The following is a 12,168-nucleotide window of genomic DNA, read 5'->3' as shown; positions in this document are numbered from 1 at the left end:
TATTCCATCTTTGGGCTGAACATTGTCAGGACCAGGGTCTCACAGCTGGGGTCTTTTGTTGCATTATCTCTTCTATTCTGTCAACACCCATAAGGATAATATCCCAAAGGTTATTTACATAGCATCTAGCTTCCTCTTAAGATTTTTTTTTTTTTTTTGAGACGGAATCTTGCTCTGTCGCCCAGGCTGAAGTGCAGTGGCGCAGCCTTGGCTCACTGCAACTTCTGCTTCCTGGGTTCAAGCGATTCTTCTGCCTCAGACTCCCAAATAGCTGGGACTATAGGCGCACGTCACCACGCCTGCTAATTTTTGTATTTTTAGTAGAGATGGGGTTTCACCATATTGGCGAGGCTGGTCTTGAACTCCTGACCTCGTGATCTGCCTGCCTCGGCCTCCCAAAGTGCTGGGATTACAGGCGTGAGCCACCAGGCTGGGCCAGAATTTTCTTTAAAAAAAAAAAAACTTTTGGCTGAGTGCAGTGGCTCATGCCTGTAATCCCAGCATTTTGGGAGGCTGAGGCGGGCAGATCACTTGAGCTCAGGAGTTTGTGACCAACCTGGGCATCATGGTGAAACCTCATCTGTACTAAAAATAAAAGAATCAGCCAGTCATGGTGGCACACATCTGTGGTCCCAGCTACTTGCAGTGAGCTAAGATCACACCACTGTACTCCAGCCTGGGCAACAGAATGAGACTCCATCTCAAAACACAAACAAACAAACAAAAAACTCTTTTATTTTAGATCCAGGAGTGCATGTACAGGCTTCTTATATAGGTAAACATGTGTCATAGGGGTTTGATGGACAGATTGTTTCATCATCCAGATACTAAGCCTGATACACAGTAGTGATTTTTCTTTTTTTTTGCTCCTCTTCCTCCTCCCACCCTCCACCCTCTGGTAGGCCCCAGTGTCATTTGTTCCCCTCTTTGTGTCCATATGTTCTCATCATTTTGCCCCCACTTATAAGTGAGAAGGTGCCCTGTTTGGTTTTCTATTCCTGTGTTAGTTTGCTAAGGATAACAGCCTCCAGCTCCATCCATGTTCTTGCAAAGGATAGGATCTTGTTCTTTTTTATGGCTGCATAGTATTCCATGGCATGTATGTACCACATTTTCTTTATCCAGTCTATAATTGATGGGCATTTAGGTTGATTCCGTGCTTTGCTATTGTGAATAGTGCTGCAGTGAACTAACGCATACATGTGTCTTTGTGATAGAATGGTTTATATTCCTTTGGGTATATACCCAGTAATGGGATTGCTGGGGAGAATTTTCTAATGTACAGGAAGATGCAGCCTTGGCTTATGGCACCTTTGGTTATTTCTAGTGACTTAAGGAAATATGAGGAATGGAAAAATCTGACATTTTAGTTTAATGCGATCATATTTGAAACTCTAGAAAGACTGAAAGATCAAACTGAAATTCCTTAGCTCACAGTTCTTCTTTTCATTCTGTTTTACCCTTTTTGATTTTCACTCTGTGTTATTCTCACTTCTTTTTAGAAAAGTGGTTACCACTTCTTAAAAGTTTTTTATGATTGCATAGGTCTTAAATAGCAAACATGGCTGTGGTTTACAAAATAAAAACTGGAGCCAAATTGAAGAGATGTAGAATTTCCTTATTCCTAGAGAGGAAATTTAAGGATGGAAGAGACTTCCTCTCTGGGGATTCTGAAATTTCTCCATGACTGACCTTTGTCACTCTTTTCTGGAATGTCCCAGTTACTAGTTTTATACTTAATTTTGGGGCAGGGGAGCAGAGCAGTGGGAAGAGGAGATAGCTCTGAAGTAATGGAAGATTTTTTTCTTTTTATTTTTTTTTTAAAAAAGGAAGAGATTTAAGGGTCCATTTAGAAATATCTGGAAGGAACAAGTAAAGCGTTTGAAAATACTAATGTGTTTTACCTTGAGGATTGTTTCTTCTTTGTCCCCTCTTTCTGTGAAGTAACGCTTTTGGGAGGTGACCTTCTGTCTTGTGTGGGGACGTTGACCACTGTTCAGGGTCCTGCTTTGAGAGCTGAGTCCCAGGAGCACTTTGCATCTGATGTGGCTCCCAAGTGCTCCTTTCCCTTTTTGTCTTAGGGCAGCCCCTCCCCTCCTGCTCTATTTCCTTTCCTCTTAACCCAGACATTGGCCGGGCACAGTGGCTCACGCCTGTAATCCCAGCACTTTGGGAGGCTGAGGCGGGTGGATCACGAGGTCAGGAGATCGAGACCATCCTGGCCAACATGGTGAACCCTGTCTCTACTAAAATACAAAAAATTAGTCGGGCATGGTGGCGGGCACCTGTAGTCCCAGCTACTCGGGAGGGTGAGGCAGGGGAATTGCTTGAACCCGGGAGGCGGAGATTGCAGTGAGCCAAGATCGCGCCACTGCCCTCCAGCCTGGGCGACAGAGCGAGACTCCATCTTATAAAACAAAAAATAAAAAATAAAAAATAACCCAGATATTGTCCCCTTATGCTTGTGAGGAGCTTGGGTCTTCCCTTAAATGGAGTGGATCAAGTTTTCTCAGCCTTTTTCTTCCCGGCTGCCTTGACTACAGTTACCCGACTCATTTTTCCTCTAAGGTTTTACTGTTCTCATTGTGGGCACTCATGGGAAAATTCCAGCCTTGAGAATCTTAAGTTGTCACGGCCTAAGCCACTGCATCCCTCTCTTCTGAAGGCACTCAGTGGCAGACAGCAGGTACTGGCTGTTGTGTCCTCTTAGATGCTCCCTTGCCTTAAGTCAGTGGTTCTCAACCACAGTTTTGCCCCACTGTGGGCATTTGACCATGTTTGTAGATACTCTTTTGGTTGTTACAACTGGGTGTGCGTGTGGGGCTGCTACTGACATCTAGTGAGTGGGCCTGAGATGCTACACAGGAAGATGCCCATGACGCCCGTGGTGCCGTGGCTGAGAAGCGCTGCCTGAACTGGATGCTTAGTCTTTTGGGTCTCCTGAAGACAAGCTCTGTGGTGTGGGGACTTGCAAATATTCCTCCCACTTCTGGGATTTTATTACATCCAGAAACAACAAGGCACAGAGAATGGGAACCCCAGGCACAGACTTTCATGGGGAAGAAACATCTTGTGATCTTTTTGGGTGTTACCGCTAAAGATACTTTGAACTATATGTTTAAATCTCTTTTTATGCCTCTAGCTTTAAAAAGGGGGGATGCGTATTTCCTCTTGTTTGTGCTTAAATGAAACAGTCATAGAGACTGAAGTTTCTTATCGCGACTCTGGTCTTAAGTTATTGGTGCTGCTTTGAAGACTTGGTAGGAAAGGCGTGCAGCTTTATTTTCCAGAGACGCTTCCAGGGCTCAAGTATATGTTAACAGATTCTTTCTTGGGTAGGCAGTGTTAACATTCAGGCTAAATAGCAGATACCTTAGACTCCATTTTGGCATCTTTTTCCCTCCTAGTTGAATTTTTTCGGGGGCAGCTGACATATTCTTTCTGTGATATCATTTGTGTCCCACCTATATAACCATGGTGCATTTGCCTGCACACTCTTTTCCTGTAATGTGAAGGTAGGTGACCTGCTCCCCAAAGTGACAATCTTTGGACAGATTATGTATGGAAGTCATTTCTTTAGGAAAGTGACATTTCACATCTGCTTTAAATAGAAAAACCTTTCTAGGTAAAAACAGTGAAGTGAGAATGCAATCTATACAATAAAAAGCTCGAGATAAAAGGAGAGAGAATGAAGGGAGACTGAGTTCTTATCTTTCCCTCTAACTTGACTGTATACCTTCCTATAATGCATTTATTCACAGTGTTGACAAGCATCTGCTGTGCGCTAGACACTGTGCATCGGAGACCCTGCTAGGACTAAAGACACAGGATTGGAGCATGAAGGCCAAGTATTGCCCAGCTGCAGTCTGTGTTCTATACAATAGACTGGACCGTAGGTTCTTATTCCCAGAGCCAAGGCCTGTTTTTCAGCCATGGTCACAGGGTCCAGGGGAGATCCCCCAAGAGTAGGAGACACTTTTGACTTATTGAAGCGAATGGGAACTGGAAATAGGGATGGGATTTCAGGCAGAGAAAATAATATGTGCAAAGACACACAAAAAAGAGTGTGTTTTAGAGATAGCAGAGATGGTTGTACAACATTGTGAGTATAACTGACGTCACTGAATCACACACTTAAAAACGGTTAAAGATGATACATTTTTGTTGTATATTCTAACATAATAAAAAATTAAATGGGCTAAAAAGTATGGGAGGTACATTTAAACATTTTTTTTTGAGTTAATAGCTTTCTTTCTTTCCTTCTTTCTTTCTGTATTTCTGTCTTTCTGTCTTTCTCACTCTCGCTCTATTGCCCAGGCTGGAGTGCAATGGCGTGATCTTGGCTCACTGCAGCCTCTACCTCCCGGGTTCAAGTGATTCTTGTGCCTCAGCCTCCCTAGTAGATGGGATTACAAACGTGTGCCACCACACCTGGCCAGTTTTTGTATTTTTTAGTAGAGTCAGGGTTTCACCATGTTGGCCAGGCTGGTCTCGAACTCCTGGCCTCAAGTGATCCACCTGCCTCGGCCTCCCAAAGTGCAGGGATTATAGGCGTGAGCCACCACGCCTTGCTAAATTATAGATATATGTGTGTGTATATATATGTGTGTGTGTGTGTGTGTGTGTGTGTGTGTGTGTATCACCAGGCTGGAGTGCAGTGGTGCGATCTCAGCTCACTGCAACTTCTACCTCCCAAGTTAAAGAGATTCTTGTGCCTCAGCCTCACAAGTAATTGGGACTACAGGTGCGCGCCACCATGCCCAGCTAATCTTTGTATTTTTAGTAGAGACAGAGACAGGGTTTCACCTTGTTGGCCAGGATGGTCTTGATCTCTTGACCTTGTGATCCACCTGCCTGGGTCTCCCAAAGTGCTGGGATGACAGGCATGAGCCACTGCGCCTGGCCTACATATGCACTCTAGAAAGCTCTTTGTTGGGGTGGGTTGAGGAATATTTGCAGATGTCAGAGACTGGCAAGGAGCTTAGGGGCAGGAATCTAAGCAACACATAGTGACAGCCCAAACTAGGCAGGAGGGCAGGATGGCAGGATTGGAGGCAGGGAGCGAAGTGGATGTCCAGAGAGTAAGATGGAGCCACACATCTCAGAGAGGTAGGAAGAGAAAAAGCAGGAGGGAGGAGAGGAATGGAGATTTCAGACTGAAGTTCAGTGTCAGATGGCCTTGGTGTGGCCAGATGAGGGTAGTGACCCAGAACTGTCCTTAGTGGAAGGTAGGTGGAAGGGGCAGCAACAGGGCTGCAGGGGGTTGAGGAGTAATGGGCAGTGAGGAAGTAAGACCTGAGAGCCAAGACTCAGGGAAGACGAGAGGAGAGAGAAGCAGTTCCCAGGTCAAGTTGTAGGGCTTGGAATCCGGGAGAAACAGCAAATCCTTATGTGCACCCATTGTTTGCAGGTAAGGGGCTTGGGGCTGTTTGAAGATAAATGTGATTAAAGAAGATCAACCAACTAGTAAATGGCTGAATCAGTGTGTATGCCCCTTTCCATCAGAATTATTCTCCTGGGGGCTGCGGTAGCCATTCTGGGTGGCTTATCACCCAGTTCTGGAGGTTAGAAGTCTGAAATGAAGGCGTTGGCAGGGTCTTGCTCCCTCTGAAACGTGCAGGGCAATGAATCCTTCTTGCCGCCTCCTCACTTCTGGTGGCTGCTTGCACACCTTGGTGTCCCTTGTTCTGTTGTGATGTCACCCCAATCTCTGCGTGTTCTCTGTGCTTTGCGCTGTGTATCTTCACATAATCTCTTCCCTGAGTCTCTGTGTTCAAATTTCCTTCTTATAAGGACATGAACCATTGGATTAGAGTTCACTAATCCAGTGTGACCTCATCTTAACTTGATTACATCTCCAGAGATCCTGTTTCCAAATGAAGACACATTCATTGTTGTCACGGGTTAGGAAATTGAAGACATCTTTAAAGGCAGCAGAGTTCAACTCACAACACCATCTAATTTCAAAGCTCATCTTGTCTTTTTGTATTCTTTTAAAAATCTGTCCTCAGTCTTCTCATCTTTATATAATGAAGCATTTGACTTAAACCAGGGGTCCCCAACCCCCAGTTGGTGGACTGGTACCTGTCTGTGGCCTGTTAGGAACTGGTGAGTGACAGGCGAGTGAGCATTACCGCCTGGGCTCTGCCTCCTGTCAGATCAGTGGTGGCATTAGATTCTTATAGGAGCGTGAATCCTATTGCGAACCGCACATGCAAGGGATCTAGGTTGCACACTCCTTATGAGAATCTAATGCCTGATGATCTGAGGTGGAACGGTTTCCTCCCAAAACCATCCACCCGCAACCCCCGTGGAAAAATTGTCTGCCATGAAGCCAGTCCCTGGTGCAAAAAACATTGGGGACTGCTGACTTAAACGATTCAGAATTCTTTCAGATCTAAAATTGTATGACAGTGGCCAAAAAACTTTTAATCAATAATCATAGAAAGTCTTGAAGCACTTGGTCATAATTGGAATAAAAGTCAAAGATGAAGAACTAGAGGGAAGAGAACCATTTAAGTGGGTGCTCCAAAAGGGGGGTTGGGGTTGCACCCAAGCAGAGAGAGGTGCTTCTCAAACTCTTATTTGTGGCTTATGTGTAGGTTCTACATTTTTAGTGAAAACACTTTTGCTGCTTTCCCCAGTTGAAATTTGTGGAAGTTGTGGCAAATGGGTGGTTATGCATAGGAAAGTAAAGAGAGAGTTACTCTAATTAAATCTTTAATGAATAATTCAGTTCAGATGCAATATTAGCATTGGCTCTGTTCTAGGCACTGTGAGTTCTGAGACGGAAAGGTAAGAAAGTGACATCAGGACTTTATAGTCTAGAACTAGAGACGTGTTCAGGACTAAGCTCTTTGCTGTTCTTGGTCACTGTGCCCTGCGTTTCCCTGCTCTGACCACACTCACACACACACATTTCCACTTTGTCTTCTCCATGTTATTCACAAAGACTCTGAAGTCTTGAAGTGTTGTATGTATTTCATTAAATCTAAGACACCACAGATTGTAAGATGTTACTATTATTTTGTTTCATTAAGTATAAAATATGCTGATAGTTAAACTAAAAAAATCCTGCTTTATCATCACTTAAATTGTTTTAAAATCTTTTTTAAAAAATTGTTTTTAGTAGAGATGGGGTTTCACCACGTTGTGCTGGCTGGTCTCGAACTCCTGGACTCAAGTGATCTACCCATCTCTGCCTCCCAAAGTGCTGGGATTACAGGAGAGTGTGAGCCACCCTGCCCAGCCCCCTAAAATTTTTTATTTAAATTTTTGTCGTCATTGTTTTGAGACAGGGTCTTGCTCTTCTTGCTCTGTTGCCCAGGCTGGAGTGCAGTGGCATGATCACAGCTCATTCAACTGTAACCTAGGCCCAAGCGATCCTCCTGCCGCAGCCTCCTGAGTAGCTGGGACTACAGGTACAGGCCATTATACCCGGCTAATGACTTTTGAGTTTTTGTAGATACAGGATCTCACTTTGTTGCCTAGGCTGGTCTCGAACTCCTGGGCTCAAGTGATCCTCCCACCTTGGCCTCCCAAAGTGCTGGCATTACAGGTATGAGCCACTGCGCCTGGCCAAAAATTTTATGTTTATTGAAGTTCTTTTTTAGATTTATTCAGACATTTACACTGATCATAACACTCCTGTGCATATTTTCTAAAATAAAAACGAACATTTCCTAAAATGTCTTCACACCTATAATTTAACTTATTTGAACTGCTTTTCAACTTGGAGTAATCTATGTCTATTCTACTGATTTATTTTCCTCACATAAAATGTCTGTGGTGCAGCCTTTCGTAAGAGATGTCTGTAACTGGACCTGGCATTTTTGAAGCCACTTTGCAAATTTTGAGGCGTGTTTGCTGGTGATAACCATGTCACAATGACTGGCTGATTAATTGTACAGTGCATCTCAAAGATGTAAAATGTAAAAAGTATCTTCAGATTGATGGGATGTGTCTCTGCTTGTCTTCTCCATCCTCATCCCGGAGACACTAGAAATCTCACCTGGGAATCAGTGAGATGCGTCACCCTGCCAGTGGGCTCCAGAACCTTCCCAGGGCAGGCCACCCTCTACCTAGCTTGCTGGAAGGACTTTTCCAAAGACAAGTCTAGACTTGTCACTCCCCTACCTAAAGCTCTTTAGGGAGCCCATGGATGGAACTAAAGACAGGCTGACAATCTGTTTGCATAGCTAGATGAAGAGAATTAAGGCAATGGCTAAAATGTTAATAACCTGATGGAAGAAATTATCACTCATTTTCAGTCATTTGGGTTTGATAATGTTATCTGTGACTTTCAAATCAGGGATCCCCACAAGTTCCTTTTTTCTTTCCTCGGGAAAGAAAAAAGTTTCTGTGGAGAAAGACTAGGCCCTGTTTCGTTGTCCTGCCATGATCATTGATATTTCTCTAAGAAAAGATATTCATGAAGGAGCTGAGTCGAGAGACAGAAAGACCCAAGTATTAATCGTGCCTCTGTATATTAATCCTGCTTCTGGGCAAATTATATAGCCTTAGAGGACTGCAGTTTCCTAATAAAAAAAAATACTCCTCTCAGGTGGTGGTTATGGGGTGTTTTTATTTTTATAAGATAACGTAGACTTCCCCTCACAGTGGCTGGTGTAGTAAATGTCAGTAGATATTAATCGTATTTTCCCCACCATATTTGTCTTTTAAAAACAGCTTTCCATCAGATTCTGAGAAAAAAAAAACATTAAAATTAATGAACGAATAAGTTTCAGATTATGGTTTTCAATAATCTATACTTTTAAATGTTGTTATTTTCCACCTTTCATGCTGTGAATGAGAAATTGATCTTTTCTTCCAAAAGCCAGACTCTATTTTCGTATTAAATACTGTACTATTACTGAACATACAAGAAACAGGATCATATCTAGATGAATATATAAGGCAAAATTTGGATTCCCAGGTTTGGGGAAACTTTAGTTGGAATTAATGAAGACTGCTTTTGATCTAGTCTGCCAGATTCTTTCTCTTTTTAGGGTCTTATTATTGCTTCTAGATACCTTTCAGGTCTTACTGTAAGCCTCCTACTTTTGTCTTTGTTTTCAGATCAGTGATTTGAAGCATTTGTTTTTACATCAGACTGTCTAGGTTTAAAATCTGACCTCTACCAAACATTTAGGTGTGTTCACCTGGGCAAGTCGCTGAATGTCTGTAAGCTCCAGGTTCCTGATTTGTAAATGGTGACGGGGGACCCCCACCTCACTGAAGTGTTGCACATAGGTATTTAAAACACTTAATTTGGACTTGTCTGTAAATGGAATGCACTCTGTCATGGTGGCTGTGGTTAATAATTTTCTCAAGGCGTGACTGTGATGTTTTGCTGCTGATTTTGGTACCTACCATTCTGTTCTTCCTTGGTGTTCTTTAATTGCTAATTTTTTTTTCCAGACTGCACCTTTTAATTTGAATGATGATGATTTGCTGCCACCTACAGGCTGATGTGGAAAGAGCAGAACATGTCATTACCAACTTTCTTAGATGCTGAATATAAAATCTCAAGGTCATCCTGGCAGACTTGAAGCCAACCGGACAACCCGTCATCCTCTTTTCTGAGAGATTTATTTTCCTTGACACCCTAGCCACATATTTGAATAGAACCAGAATCCCCTTGGATTCTTTTTGAAATGGGCAGTATACATAAAGCATTGTTAGCAATCAGATACTGTATTTTTCCCCTTCTTTGAGTAGATTTGCAAAAGAGTGTGTATCAAAAAAGCATGAAAGAGTCTTTACTATTTAAGTAATAGTTTGGTACCTGAGTTTTGCTTGTTTTGTTTTGGAGATCTGTTCTAGTTGGAGAACTTGGGAGTTCTGTACAAAACATTAAAAATAAAATAATGTGTAACACGTAGCTCTGTTATGGTTCTTACTGTGTTGCCTTATATGATTGTTACTTGAATGTCTGACTCCCAGTTTCAATCTCATACAACTTTCTTCACATAATCTAACATAGAGGATAGATTTACAAGCACACACAGATGCTGGGAAATGGTTTCTGACAGTACATAGGACAGCACCTTGTTCACGGTGTGATTTGGCTGGAGTTGGAGTAAGAGGTGCCAATGCCAGCTAGCAGGAGACGGGTCCAGTAAGGGCTGTGTGCCAACCTCACACTTTGCTTTGAAAACAGTAAGGAACCACCAAAGGATTTTAAGCTGAAGAGTGACACAATCAGATTTCTATTATAGAAATATTATTTGGGCAGTCTGTTCACAGATATTTTAGAGGAAGACCTGTGGAAGCAATTATGCATTGAGCTTTTCTACCTGCTGATTGTACCGATTAAGTATTTTATATGCAGTCAAGAGCTTACTCATATTTTTTGCCAGTCTGATTTGTGGTTTTTGAATTATTTGTGTTACTTTTATGGCTTTCACAGTTCTGTACATACTTTCCAGGTAGGCACTATTTTGGTGCTGCCATGCTGATGATTATTATAATTATTAACTACTGTTAATCAGTGAAGTACAGCAGACCCTGTACCAAGTACCTTTGTAACTTGTACACCATGTACATAAGCATCGTCTCATTGATTCATGTAATTCTCTAATGTTTGCTGTGACGCTGGCTGCTTGTTCCACAGTGTGGCTATTCTCCTTCCTTTTTCTTCTGCGTCTGCTCCCTGGCGCCTTGTGTTGGGCAGGATGCCACATTGCTGCTGTGACTGAACTGGCACTTCTCAGAAATGGTCCTGGGGGGTAGCAGGGAACAACTGCAGTGGCTGTGATGCTCACTGGCAGGAAGAGCGGGCAGAGGAGTAAAGCTTTCCCTGGTTTCTTTGCAAAAAAAAAAAAATAATAATAAATAAAAATCTGTTGCCAGAGGAGACTTTGCAATCCCAAACCTGTAAACTGAACTGAAGCCTGAAGCCTAGGGTAAGGCAGCTACGGCCAGGAAGGGGGTGACAAAAAGCTTAGTCGTCAAATAATGTGCGAATATAATATTTTAAAAAATTAATGTAAAAGAAAATCATGAATAAAATATCGCAATTTTAAATAAAGACGAGATTAGCAGTAGTGCTGTTCATGCAGAGCCATTTTGGAGTTTGAGACACAAGAAAGTATCAGCAATACTGATCCTGCAGTTTAAAATTTTGGCATTTTGTTCTTCATGGGTTCTTTGAATTTGATTTAAAAAAATATTCCATTAAGATATTTATATTGAGTGCTTTAGTGGCCTCTTCAATTTTGCACCCGAGGTTGGGGTGCCTTTCTGGCCTCATCTTAGCCTGTGGGTAAGGGTTGGGCAGGAAAAGAGGGGAGATCTGAGGGGCGGCTGCCTGCTGGTCACTCTCCAGTCATTCTTCCTGACAGGCTCTGTTCCAAGGGGACTGGGTGCGGCGTGATTGGTCTTCAGTAGTGTGGAATGTCTCTATGTGGCTGTTGATCATGTCTCTGAACATATAGCTTAGTATTCTTTTATAAGGGTATCTGGATTTTTTATATATATATATGAGAGATATATATGATATATATATGGTATATGATATATATGATACATATATGAGATATATATTATTATTGTTTTTAAGCTATAAGAAGTGGCAGTGGCTCACGCCTGTAATCCGAGAACTTTGGGAGGCTGAGGCAGGAGCATGGCTTGAAGCCTGGCGTTCAAGGCCAGCCTAGGCAACATAGTGACACCCTGTCTCTACCTCCTAAAACAAACAAACAACAACAAAAAGAAAACCTACAAGAAGATGTTTTCTGCCTCCACTAATGGAAAGAAACAGAATAAAATTTACTTAGGACACTTAGTTCTTTCAGTGGTTACTCCTTTACTGAGTTTGTAAAATGTTGACTTTGGTTACCACAGCAAGCTGAAGAGATGTGCAAACTCCTGCCCTGGGTTAGTGGGAAGGAGCTAAAATCTTTCATCTAATTTATACTGATTTAGTTGTACAGCAGTTTAAAGCCTCGGCAAGATCTCATTTTGGGCCCTTCACTCTTCTGCCATAACTATATAGTGACTGAGACTATGAACAGAAGCTAAGAGAATGCTATATTTTCTAAATTCGTATTTTGGCAGAATCTACTTGGTGGTTTCCGGCGGTTAGCTCAGATTTTTTGTCCTTTGCTGAGAGAGCCAGGTCATTTGAATGTCCAGAGGTGAGATATGTGGATCTACTCTAATTGG

At 42.4% G+C, this 12,168-nt stretch overlaps 1 protein-coding gene across 12 annotated transcripts in view; it reads left to right on the top strand.

The window, feature by feature from the left end:
- The window catches only part of TPD52 (tumor protein D52), a 137,181-nt gene that overhangs the window by 96,410 nt on the left and 28,603 nt on the right, over nucleotides 1–12,168 (top strand). Inside the window, exon 3 of one of the 12 annotated variants that reach the window (XM_073999044.1) lies at nucleotides 9,421–9,556. The exons of the other annotated variants lie outside the window; for them this stretch is intronic. The gene's annotated coding sequence lies outside the window, so the exon portion shown is untranslated. Of the gene's footprint in view, nucleotides 1–9,420; nucleotides 9,557–12,168 lie in introns of those variants that run through there. 12 annotated transcript variants of the gene reach the window in all.

Source organism: Macaca fascicularis, chromosome 8 (assembly GCF_037993035.2).
Source record: "Macaca fascicularis isolate 582-1 chromosome 8, T2T-MFA8v1.1".
In the NCBI taxonomy this organism is placed as follows: Eukaryota; Metazoa; Chordata; class Mammalia; order Primates; family Cercopithecidae; genus Macaca; species Macaca fascicularis.
The sequence above is the reverse complement of the archived record's forward strand: the minus strand, read 5'-3'. Positions and strand labels throughout refer to the sequence as shown.